General features: G+C 35.5%; 1 protein-coding gene across 1 annotated transcript in view; it reads right to left on the minus strand.

Annotated features, from left to right (window-relative positions):
- LOC111144542 (sarcoglycan zeta) overlaps window positions 1–13,000 on the minus strand; it is a 471,067-nt gene that overhangs the window by 26,065 nt on the left and 432,002 nt on the right. The gene's annotated exons all lie outside the window — the stretch shown is intronic.

Consider the following 13,000-nt stretch of genomic DNA (forward strand, 5'->3'; position numbering starts at 1 on the left):
ATTTGAGGGAGGGATAGGTCATAATACTTGGTTCTATCTTTCTACAAATGGCAGAGCATGAGTGAAAATGTGGTGTGAGCTCTCTTGTAATGTATCATTAATTCTTTAAAGACATGGGGGGCGTTTGGCAATTTCTTTACACATAACACCCACCTTTGATTAGAGAGATTACCCATGGCACCTTACTTTGACCTCTCTGGAACTAAGGCTCTCTCGAAAGCCATGAACTGCTCAAAATAAATTCATTACAGTTGACTTCATGTGGGGTCATACTTACCCAAAGAGGTCACGTACTCTAACACAATTATCAGACACACTTATAAGTGAGCTACATGTTAGCTCTAAGAGAGCTAACACTCTCCAGGCAGCTGAATTATATTCTATCTACACTTTCATTTACTGACTCTGTGTGATTTTCCAGATTCCCAGAGCCTTTCCATAATTTAACTGAGCTGCATAGAATGACTTTGCTTTTAAAAAAATGCAAAAAAAATTTTAAAGATGATGACAAAATCTTTCTTTTCTTTTGTAATTCCATATAAATGTTTTAGATCATTCCCTTTGGAATAACTTTATTTTCTTTTGGCTTAATCTTGATCAAACATTTTGGTTTAGGGATGTCATGTCTGTTCCATCAATGGCCTCTACACCAGCTTATTAATACAAATTATACAAAATAATGCAAATAATACAAACAATGCAAATAAAAATATAAATTTTAAACCTATAAGATAAAGTTGCTGATGCTTACTGTGAAGAATAATGGGAAATATATTGATTCAATAAGCAATAAAGACATTTTCACTAGAAAATCCGAGCTAACACTTAAATTACTGAAAAATATGTTGTTTTTATAAGAAAATAAATACTAAAATCACAAGATGATTTCTCCACATCAAACAGCAATGCAGACCTTGATCTTGAATCAGAGAGGAAGAGATTTTTTTCAAGGACTGTAACATGGTTTCATCTATCTTCTGGTTCTAAGGGTAAATTTATAAGGTTCTGCAGCAGTAAATTCCTAAGATTACAGACTTCAGTTTATAAGCTAAAAGCCATTGGGATTTGTTGACCTCTCACTGGGTTATAGTAGTTGTTGATGTTTTGTTTTGTTTTGTTTTGTTTTGTTTTGTTTTCTACAGAGACTCTGTAGGGCCTATAATACATAGAGAGACAATCGGTGCAATTAATTCTTTATGGAGTTTGCTCTTTTGATATTTTGTAAGATATTTTATTTCTGTGAGTGGAAAATTCTTAGAGATAGTTCTTTGAAAATAAAGTAACGGTTTTAGATAAAGCCCTCATTTTGTGATTGAGGTGGGGGTGGCATTTGAGACAACATTCCAAGGTATAAATTTTCATATCTCAAGGAGAGACTCCTTTAGCATTTTAAAAGAAGATACACCTTCTAGAAAGAATAGTTACCCACGTGCAAAGTTTAAAATTTAATTTCACTATTCTGTGACTTTGAAAACTTCCCAGACAAGAAGACAAAAATATAATTAAAGAGTAGTCGCAGTATTTATTTTCAAACATGGAATGGCACACATAGTACCTTTGCACAGAATATATCAGTGAAAGTAAAAGGGGGATGCTATCAAAGTTTTAATTTTCCAATAAGGATTAAAAACTGATAGAGATCTTAAATCTAAGTATCAGTTTAGAGGATGTTTGATGACTTAAAAAAAAATTCTTGAAGAAATAATGTGTAATCATATCTCCTAAGGGGCTAACTTGAAAACTGAATAAAATAACACAAATAATTAACTAACTATAAACCTCCAGATAATGAGAAAATGACTCTCATCCTCTCCATTATTGTCCTAGAAGGAGCCAAAGGGGTAACAATTAATAAGCAATAATGATAATCTTAAAAGGAAATCAGTGAGGGAAAATAAAAGCCATTTGAAGCAGGCACATACTCTCAAAGTATAAAAAATCAAAATTAAAATATATATTTCCTTCGAATTAGGAACTTTAACAAAAAGCGTTCAGATGAGTTGCAAGATTTAGCAATTAAAAACACAGGACACCAAATTATCTTAGAATTTCAGGTAAACATGAAAAAAATTTTCAATGTAAGTATGCAATATTTCCAGGGGACATGCTTATAGTAAAAATGGTATGGTGTTTATCTGAAATTCAAAAATGAATCACCATTTCACATCTTAAGCTATAAAACCACAGGCACTGAAAAGGAAGAGGGATAGAAAAAGGACAAGAAGTTACACAACACATATATATATTTAAACCTACTGATTAAATAAACATTTCTTATTTATTGTTGTCTTATGGGGTCATTCATAAGGATACAACATTCAATTCTGTTTGTATAGGAGCTGAAGGGTGTTTCAGATAATTTGAGGTGACTACATTCTTTTAAAGACTTTAGGAAAACAGACTGTTGACTATTGCAAAGGTCAGGAAAGATGAGACAAGCAAACTTTAGGGTCAAAAAAGACTAGATGTCATTCATATGAGAATATCTGGCAGCAAAACACAATAAGAAGGATGGCATATTCTGTTTTGCTAGAGAGGAGAAAGAGTATATATGGACTGTGATCCTACTCTACATTTAAAGACAGTTTAAGAAGTAAGTTTAAGATGTATGTATATACTATGCACTTTGAAGTTAGCAAACATTAGGAGACAACCCTAGATATAAATAAAGATAGAAATGCCAACCTTACAGGTTGGGTCAGGTTTTTCTTAAATAGAATATAAATGTGCCTGGTTCAATGTAAGAATTCAGTGGTCCTTAATTCCCCCTCTCTGAAACTTTTCCTTATGAAAATCACCACAGAAGAGGTACACATTTTGTTTGCAGAATTAAGGTCTCAACACGGGTTCACTCATTAACATGTAAAATCTCTATTCCCAAAATGTCAGCTTCAAGTAACATGGTCTCATGCTGAATTCTGAAATCTGAAATTTAGACACTGTTAAGAGATTCTTAAATGCTGGATAGCAAGTGCATTTTATTAATCAAGACTCTATTCAGTAATCAAGGAATTCCCTAATGCAGGTGCACAGGAACCAAAGAAGATGAAATGATGCCCAAATAAGCTCTGAGAAAGAAGTTTCTTCCAAATAAAAAATAATGTCCAGCATGATCTTGCTTTTAATTGAACATTATCCTGATTTAAAAAAATTTTTTTCAGTGTTCCAAGATTGATTGTTTATGCACCACACCAAGTGCTCCATGCTATACGTGCCCTCCTTAGTACCCACCACCAGACTCACCCAACGCCCCACCCTCCTCCCCTCCAAAATCCTCAGTTTGTTTCTCAGTGTTCACAGTCTCTCATGGTTTGTCTCCCCCTCCAATGTTTAAAAAATTGTGGAAACATTAAAATAAAAATGCATAGTACAGGGGCGCCTGGGTGGCTCAGTGGGTTAAAGCCTCTGCCTTTCGGCTCGGGTCATGATCCCGGGGTCCTGGGATGGAGCCCCACATCGGGCTCTCTACTCAGCGGGGAGTCTGCTTCCTCCTCTCTCTCTGCCTGCCTCTCTGCCTACTTGTGATTTCTGTCTGTCAAATAAATAAATAAAATTAAAAAAAAAATGCATAGTAGACCCTGTACTAACTACAATGGATGGTTATGATTTTTCTGTGTTTTATACTTATTAGCTCTCTATACAGGATATCCTGGGAATTCATCACAATCATCCAACTGGAGTAGGTGAAACAGTCATTAACTCCAACAGGGTTTTAGCTTCCTTTTAAAGTTGAAGGAAAAGTTAAGCAAAGAGTAGTATAGGACACCATTCCTTAGAATATTTCTCTTCTTTTTTTTTTTTTAAGACTTATTTATTTTCGCGGTAGAGAGAAACAGAGACAGAGAGAGAGAGCACAAGGAGGTGAAGTGGGGGAGAGGGAGAAGCAGACTCCCCACTGAGCATGGAGCCTAACCTAGGGCTCCATCCAGGGACCCTGAGATCATGACCTGAGCCGAAACCAAGAGTCAGACACTTAACCAACTGAGGCACCCAGGTGCTCCAGAATATTTCTCTTCTTAATGAGAAGCCTCAGTCATTGACTTTATAAGAATTCCAAACTAGCAATTAGTTCAAAGAACTTAGGGGGCAGGAATCAGAGTCATGATAGCAGCACTATCTCCAATATCCAGTCCATGGGACTGTTAGGAGACTTAAATCTTCAAAAAAATTAATAAATTTGACAGCACTTCAAATTCCTCCACTAGAATATGGCTGAAGTCCTGGGTGAATTCATCTAGGTCTCAGAGGCAAACATATTCCTTTTTATTTATTATCTTCAAGTTTGATCCTGTGCTATCGAACGTATACAATTTCTTTACTTAATTACATTGAAAGACTCTTTACAAATTACAAAATCTTCTTTTTTTTTAGTTGTATTTGAGATCAGGGCTTTTTTTCACTCTGTAGTGCCATTTTCCAGCCCTTTACGTAGCGTAAGATAGGCGTTCGTTAATATGTCTCTCTGCAGTTGTAGGAAGTGACATGAAGAACAGCAGCATATGCAGGCCCAGGAGAGACTGGGCTTCCCCGGGGTCTCCATATCAGCAGGTCCAAGGGGCTTTGGAGAGATGGCTAAGGCCTGGCATGCAATGTATGCTGTTCTGGAGAGTCAGAAGAAGAAAGAGAAAAGCCAGACAGAAAGAGAACAAAGGTGCTGCTGGCGAGGATGCGGAGAAAGGGGAACCCTTCTACACTGTTGGTGGGAATGCAAGCTGGTGCAACCACTCTGGAAAACAGCATGGAGGTTCCTCAAAATGTGGAAAATAGAACTACCCTATGACTCAGCAATTGCACTACTGGGTATTTATCCTAAAGATACAAACGTAGTGATCCGAAGGGGCACGTGCACCCGAATGTTTATAGCAGCAATGACTACAATATCCAAACTATGGAAAGAACCTAGATGTCCATCAACAGATGAATGGATAAAGAAGATGTGGTATATATACACAATGGAATACTATGCAGCCATCAAAAGAAATGAAATCTTGCCATTTGCAACGACATGGATGGAACTAGAGGGTATCATGCTTAGCGAAATAAGTCAATCGGAGAAAGACAACTATCATATGATCTCCCTGATATGAGGGAGAGGAGATGCAACATGGGGGGTTAAGGGGGTAGGAGAAGAGTAAATGAAACAAGATGGGATTGGGAGGGAGACAAACCATAAGTGACTCTTAATCTCACAAAACAAACTGAGGGTTGATGGGGGGAGGGGGGTTGGGAGGGGGGGTGGGGTTATGGACATTGGGGAGGGTATGTGCTATGGTGAGTGCTGTGAAATGTGTAAACCTGGCGATTCACAGACCTGTACCCCTGGGGATAAAAATATATGTTTAAAAAAAATAAAATTTAAAAAAAAAGAAATAAAGAGAACAACGGAATCAGGAAAGGGTGGGACCCTCACACCATGGGAAGGAGGCTAGAGAGAAATAGAAATATTTAAATTCTATTTTTTAGGTCATTTGTCTTGATGCTTGCCAAATGGAATCTCTTGCTGCCTTCAGTTTTTCAATGAAATCTACCATGATCGTTCATATGTTTTGAGGTTTTTATTTAGTAGTATTATTATTTTGGAGGGGACCAAGAAGGGAATGAGTTTTACACGCAGATCATTATAGGACAGAAGAGATAACATGAAAGGGAATCAAGGCCATGAGACCAAGGAGCGTAAGAGAACATAACCCTCCCTGCCCTCTGCCCGCAATTCATAGGAATCCCAAGCTGAATTTTAAATTTCTACATGCAAGAAGTCCAGGGCTAATTCATATACCTCCTAAGTGCCAGAAAGTTCCACGTATTCATCATTTTCAAATTTAAACCTATGCCATGATTATTTCAATCTTTGGAAGGCTTCACACCTTTTCTTGTTTCTTTATTTGTATCCCTTTCCCTCCCGATCTAAACTGGTAAAGGCAAAGATTAGATGGGGAACAGTTTCATTCTATTCCCAGATCTGCCTCTAATTCATTTTTTGATCTTTGATAAGTATTTAAAGCCCTCTGGTTGCCATTTGCAAAATGAGGTACTCGGGGCGCCTGGGTGGCTCAGTCAGGTAAGTGCTGACTCTTGATTTCAGCTCAGGTCCTGAATTTGAAGCTGTGGACTCCAGCCCTGTGTCAGGCTCCCTGCTCAGTGGAGTCTGCTTCTCTTCCTCCCCATATCCCTCTCTTTCTCCCCTTGTGCTCACTCTCACTCTCTCTCTAACCAATAAATCTTTTTAAAAAATTAGGCGCTAAATAACATGATCTCTAAGGTACCTTCACTTTCTAACAGTCAAAGTTATATGATTTTTTTCTCCAAACATGTCAAAATGTGTTTACTGTACTTCTTCTCATTTCTCCTTAAATAGAAGTGGAAATAAGTTTGTCCCAGAAATCAAAAGAAAAAGATACTTCGGAGAAAGAATGGAGTAATCATATTGGCAAAAGTAAGTTATGAACTGTCATTTTTTCCACTCCATTAGAAAAAGTTCCTATGAGTCCTGCAAGCACATCATTACCCTTAAAAAAATGTCAACACATTTCAACATACATCTCCCAGTTGTGTTATTTTAATAATCTAAATGGTGTTCCTGCTTCCAGCTAACCCCACAACACATAACCTATATATGTCTAGATTAAACTTACCACACCTCCTGATATCTCCCCTCTACAAGGAGCTATATAATTTCCTTAGATACTGCTTCTGCCCCTCCAACAAGACTTTGTAATCTGGGCCCATCTACTGCTCAGACTTCTTTTCTTCTACTCATCTATGAAGTCTCATTACTACTTTTCTCAGCTCTTAAGGTAAATGTAATCTGTTCATCCTCTGGATATATTTAGTGTTTATTACCTGTCATGCTCATTTAGAACCTATCATATCTATCTTAAAATTTTACATTTTAAATTATATGTATCAACCCACATCTAGAGTAAAAAAAAAAACGAAGACATACTGTTCATAATCCACTGTTTTTAATGCCAGTTTGATGAATGGTACAGTCATGTCCTAAACCGATAGTACCTGATTGCCTTCAGTGGCTTCAGATATTACATTGTTTACGGATTTATTTGAACTTTCTATGCTCTTTTTTCATTTTGGAAAAACACCCACAATCTTGTATATTCAAAAGATGATAATTCTGTAAATAGCTTTATGACGCTGAACTACATGGTTAATCTGTACAAACTGACATGGGAACAAAGAAGCTAGGACTTATATAACATAATACCACATTCAACACAAGTTAGACTTTCCTTCTAATCTCCAGATATCTAAATGACTGGGGTGCCTGGGTGGCTGAGCTGGTCAGGTCAGGATCTCAGAGTCCTAGGATCTAGCCCTATCTCACTGCTGCTCCCCGGATGGCAGGGAGTCTGCTTCTCCCTCTATCCCTCCCCAAGCTCATGCTCTCTCTTGCCCTCTCTCAAATAAATATTTTTTTAAAAAAGATACCTCAGTGACTCTATAATGTCATAGTTTTTACTTATGATTTTCAGAGCATCTCCACTGATGTGGACACAGTCAGAATCTGGAATGTTTGTTTGGGCAACTTGCCTTGATATTTATGTTTTCACTCGATGAGCAATAACTGCGTTTTATAAAAATTCAGGTGAAAAATGCGAGTCTCAAAAGCCTATCCTGTAATAACAGGATATGTATGTAATAACATACACAGAGCCCAAATGGGAAACAACTAGGTACACAGACATCAGAGAGCAGCTGTTAACACCAAAATAAATTTCCTTCATCCTTTTATTTGTATGAGATTTTATTTTGTTTTCCAGATTGCTTCTGTGAACTTTATGTTGTCCCTTGCCATGTAATTCATTGTGTGCCAATAGGGAAACAAAGAGAGCTCCACTTATTTGGGTTTGATTTTTACCCACAATGACGATTGGTAGCATTACTTTTAATTAATGTAAAAAGAGCAGGTTTTTGCCAGAACTCCGTTTTCCTCTACAACAGTATCTTCACCAGGAACACTCATCATATTCCCAGCTGGCATTACCATGAATGCCTCTGCGCGATCTTTAGAGCAATTCCAAGCCAGAGTCAACCATTAGAGTTTTAGGCAAATCATAACCAGTCTGAGCATCTACAGTTTGTAGGCAAGTCCAGGGATCTTTAAAATCCTTGAGCTATTATGTCATCCTGAATTTTATGTGCGTGGTTTGTGTGCCACACCAAGTAGCTTTAAAGATGGTCTTCCTCTGAGCTCCAAAATAACGCCAGAGGTTAGCACTAGATCTTTTTATATAAATGGGTCTGTGTTGGTAAATTGCAGGGGGTAATGTACAACAGAATCATCTAGATTCATGATTTCATATATATAAATATTTATTTATACATATAAATATACACTTATGCTTATAGCATATAACATTATAATATATATATAAGTATATATTTATTTATATATATAAATATACACACACATATACATTAAAGATATGTTTGTTTATTTTAGAGAGAGAATAGGTGTAAGAGTTGAGGGAGGGGCAGAAGGAGAGAGGTTGGGAGAATGCTCAAGCAGACTCCTGGCTGAGCTCAGAGCCGGACACTGGGCTTGATCTGAGGAACCTGAGATCGTGAACTGAGCAGAAATCAAGGGTCTGCTGCTTCGCTGTCTGAACCACCCAGGTGCCCCCATGATTTTACATTGCTGGAATCCTCTGATATGTTCACCAAATATCTCACCATAGACCTCTCAAGCAGAGATACAATACTTTCTATATAAAGTTTTCATTGTTTTCTGGAAAGCGTAAGCTGTGACACAAATGTGTTTGTGTGTGTATGTGTGTGTGAATGTAGAGTATAGTACTGAGGAGTACCAGACCCAAGCATTTTAGTTTATGAGTGCTGACAATATTCTCCAAATAAAATTCCAATCTAATAGAAACTTTTTCAGAGAACTGGAAAAGAGAAAACACGATGCCTTAATATATGAAGGGTATTTTCAATACCAAACCCAGGCAAGAACTATACGAGACAGAAAATTTAAAGGTTCATATTTGTTCATGGATATAGATACAAAGATCCTAAAGAAAATATGCTGAAACCAACAGTAAAGTATTTATATGGGAATATAATTTTTAACAGCAGAAAATTAATAAAATTCTCCATAGTAATTTATTGCTGGAGAACATTATATAATCATTCAAAAGATTGAGACCTACCACTCAAACAGTTCAACATTTTTCCATGATTCACAACCACAATAACAATTACCACCTTTTAGGAAAATAGGAATGGAGGTGAACTTTCTCGCACAGGTTCAAGTCTACAACAAAACTACAAAACTTACAGCAACCTCAAACTTACTGGTGACACATTAAAACATTTCACTTAAGAGCAGCAGCCATACAAAGGTGTGATGTGGTTTTACTTTTTGTCTAGAATCACCACTTGGATTCAACTCTCCACTATAGTTCTTGTACTACTGCTTGGAAGGAAGGGAAGGAAAATGCAGATACATGAAAAGCATATTGTTTAGGGAAAGAGTAACAAAATTCTCATGCTTCCTATACAATATGGTTTCCACACAGAAAACCTAAAAGAACATATGGATGATTTAATAAAATTAATAAGAGATTATTTTGACTTAAAGTTTAATAAAAGTTCTGGAAACCTTTGAATGAATTATTAAATTTAATCAAGAGAGATTAAAGCAATTTTAAATATAAGAACATAACGTGATCATAAACAAGAAGATATAAACCTAAAGTTGTAAATTTCCCCCAAAACCTTGAATAGATTTAGTGCAATCTCAGATCATCAGTGATATTTCCATGGAATTTGACAAGCTGATTTTAAATCTATCTAGAATATTGGACCAAAAATAATAAAGCAATTCTGAACCCCTCCCCAATTCAAGTAGGCAGATTTTCCCTACCAGATTATAAGATATACATAAAGTTCTAGTTACTAAGTCAGTGTGGCTGTGGTAGAGAGAGAGAGAGAAACAGTGGAATAAAGAAGGCCACAGAAACAGACCAGTGCACTGACATCTGTATGGAAAGTTGATTTATGACAGTCACTACTAAATGTGAGAGGGGAAATAAGTGACTAGTCAATAAATGATGCTGGGATAATTGTTTATACATGTGGGAAGATCAAATTTTATTTATCACTGTCTGCAAAAATAAATTTCAGCAGGATTAAAAATGTGATGGGTAAAGTTATAAAGTGTGTAGAAGACAATACAGGAGAATATCTTTTTGACTTCAGATTAGAGAAGGATTTCTCCTATAGTAAAGGAAAAAATGATAAAACTGATACACTGAAATTAAGAATTTCTGCTGAACAAAGGACAGATAAGAAATTGAACCAAGGCAAACCTTAACCTTGGAGAAAATATTTGTAGCACATATAATTGACAAAGATCAATTTCCAAATATATAAAGAACTCTAAAAAGTAATTGAGAAAAGTGAAACTCACAGAAAATGACTAAGAATTTGGAGAGATACTTCACCAAAAAATGGGTCATTAAAGTTCAATAACCATCTAAAAAAATAGTTCAGCTCATTTGTAATCAAATGAAACATATTAAAACTGCATTGTGTTACCAAGTTAAACTCTCTAGTATTGCAGAAACTTTAAAGACAAAACTATAATTCTTATGGGAAGGTATGGATACATTCTTAAGGCAGAAAAGATTAAAGCTTTAAGAAAACAATCAATAAATTTGACTATATTAATATAAAATTTTTCTTAACAATAAAAAGACGCTTAAGCAAAGTTAGATACAAAAATACATCATCAAGAGCAAATATAACTGATACACAATTACCATCCCAAAAATATAAGGAACTCCTACAGATCAATAAGAAAATGACAACTCATTCCAAAAAAAAAAAAAATACTAATGAGTAATTCACAAAAAGAGAAACTGAACAGTCAGTACACTGGGGGAAAAATGCTCCCTGTCAGTACTAATCAGGACCTTATAAATGAAAACAAAAAAAGATGTAATTTTCTTTTAATCTTTTCTAGTGACCAGGATACTACAAAAGTCAGCCTGTCATGTTGGTTTCTATCATCTTCATGGCTGAAACAAAGTTTTACTTATTATTTTCCACGTTAGGGCCACAGCAAATGGATGCCAATATGTGACTGGTTTGGAAAGTGACTGAAGTATTTGTGGAATTTATAGGAAGTGCATTTTTCACTGAAAATAAAACCTTTTCTGGAGGTTTTGTTTTTGTGTTTTTTTTTTTTTTTTTTTTTAGCCGTTTTGAAATAATGTCTTAACCAAATTTCTATGCTTGTTTCAAAGTAAAATGTTTTGCTTTGTTTTTTCTTGAAATCCTTCATGAACTAAGAAAATAGAAATCAGGCTCAAAATTAAAGGATTTAAAGTCTGCTATTTAGTTAAATGATTGCGTGTCTATATTTATTTTGTCAGTTCACTACACGAAGTGTCAGAAAATACATAGCTTTTCAGAAGGGTGATATTGGAGGGGACACACAATACCACAGAAAATAGCTCATTGTGTTGTCTCAGTAGGTCTCATGAGCAGTGTGGCATTGAGTAAGTCATTTAGCTACTTAAAATCTTAATTTTCAAAAAAAAATCTTAATTTACTTGTCTGTAAAACAAAACAAAACAAAACAAAATGGTCCATCCTCACCTCCTCAGAGGACTGTGTGAGAATTTTTTTTTGAAAGATTATTATAGGGCGCCAGGCTGGCTCAGTCCATGGAGCCTGCGACTATTGATCTTGGGGTTGTGAGTTCGAGCCCCATGCTGGGTATGGAGACTGCTTAAAAATAAAATAAAAAATAAATAAATAAAAAATAAAAAGATTATTATCTATATTATATCTGTATCATTTATATCTGTATCTATATCTGTGTATACTTCATGACTGCCTAGCATTATCGGTTATGTGTAAAGTAAGTTTAGAAGACTTAGTTATGGGGGCACCTGGGTGGCTCATTCAGTTAGGTGTCTGACTCTAGATCTCAGGTCTTGATATCAGGGTTATGACTTCAAGCCTGGCATTGGGCTTCATTCTGGGGCATGAAGACTGCTTTTAAAGGAAAAAAAAAAGACTTAGTAATCTATGGTGGTTCAGGAATATCAGAATTTTCATTCACTGATGATGAGAGGGCAAATAATGAATACCTTCCAGAGTCCTCATACTTTGAACAAATAATTCAATTTCAAGGAATTTATCCTGAAGAGATATCGTTATATACAAATATGTAGCTATAAGGAGTTGAATGATAGCCTTGTTTAGGTTCATTGACTATAATCCAAATGTCTAAAAACAGGGAATTAATTAATACACTCTTATGGTTCAATAAAATGGAATAGTTTTAGCCCTTTAAAATACAGAATGTCATTGAATGGCAGTGGGTATTGTGGAGGGCACATATTGCATGGACCACTGGGTGTGATGCATAAACAATGAATTCTGGAACACTGAAAAAAAAATCAAGTTAAATTAAATTTTAAAAAAAGAATGCCATTGAATGAAATGAATTAAAAATGAATATTAGGTTTCCATAAAGCATGAATAAATATCTATGTTTTTAAGGGGCCTCAAAAAATCTTCACTGGTCAATATTCATCATTTGGCAGCTTTCTTCATTTCCCTTCTCCTGGTATTTAGGTCCTTTTTTTCTCCTTCATCCGATTAGAAACTCAAACATACTGCTTAATTCGCAGAGAAATGTGGGAAACATTATTTCCTCTTAAATCTTTCTACTTTAACACATAAAAACAGCTTTCAATTTTCCTTTTTATATATAATTCTTCTTAAAAGGTAGAAGTGTCTTAATTAGATGTCACCTTAAATAGAAGTATTTAAGTAAATGTCTAAAGATAAATCACTATCTTGAAAGGCTGTGAGATTTCTGTCAAGCGCTGAAAGAGAGAATGACCAAAGACATAATAGAGAAAATTTAAACTTAGTGGGAAACTTGGAATGATCAAAATTTAGATAATTTTTAAGGCCGAGATTTCATATTTATTTCACCTAGCATGCAATAAAGGATGGATAA

This window comes from Enhydra lutris, unplaced genomic scaffold, assembly GCF_002288905.1.
Source record: "Enhydra lutris kenyoni isolate GAN:26980312 unplaced genomic scaffold, ASM228890v2 scaffoldscaffold11, whole genome shotgun sequence".
NCBI lineage: Eukaryota > Metazoa > Chordata > Mammalia > Carnivora > Mustelidae > Enhydra > Enhydra lutris.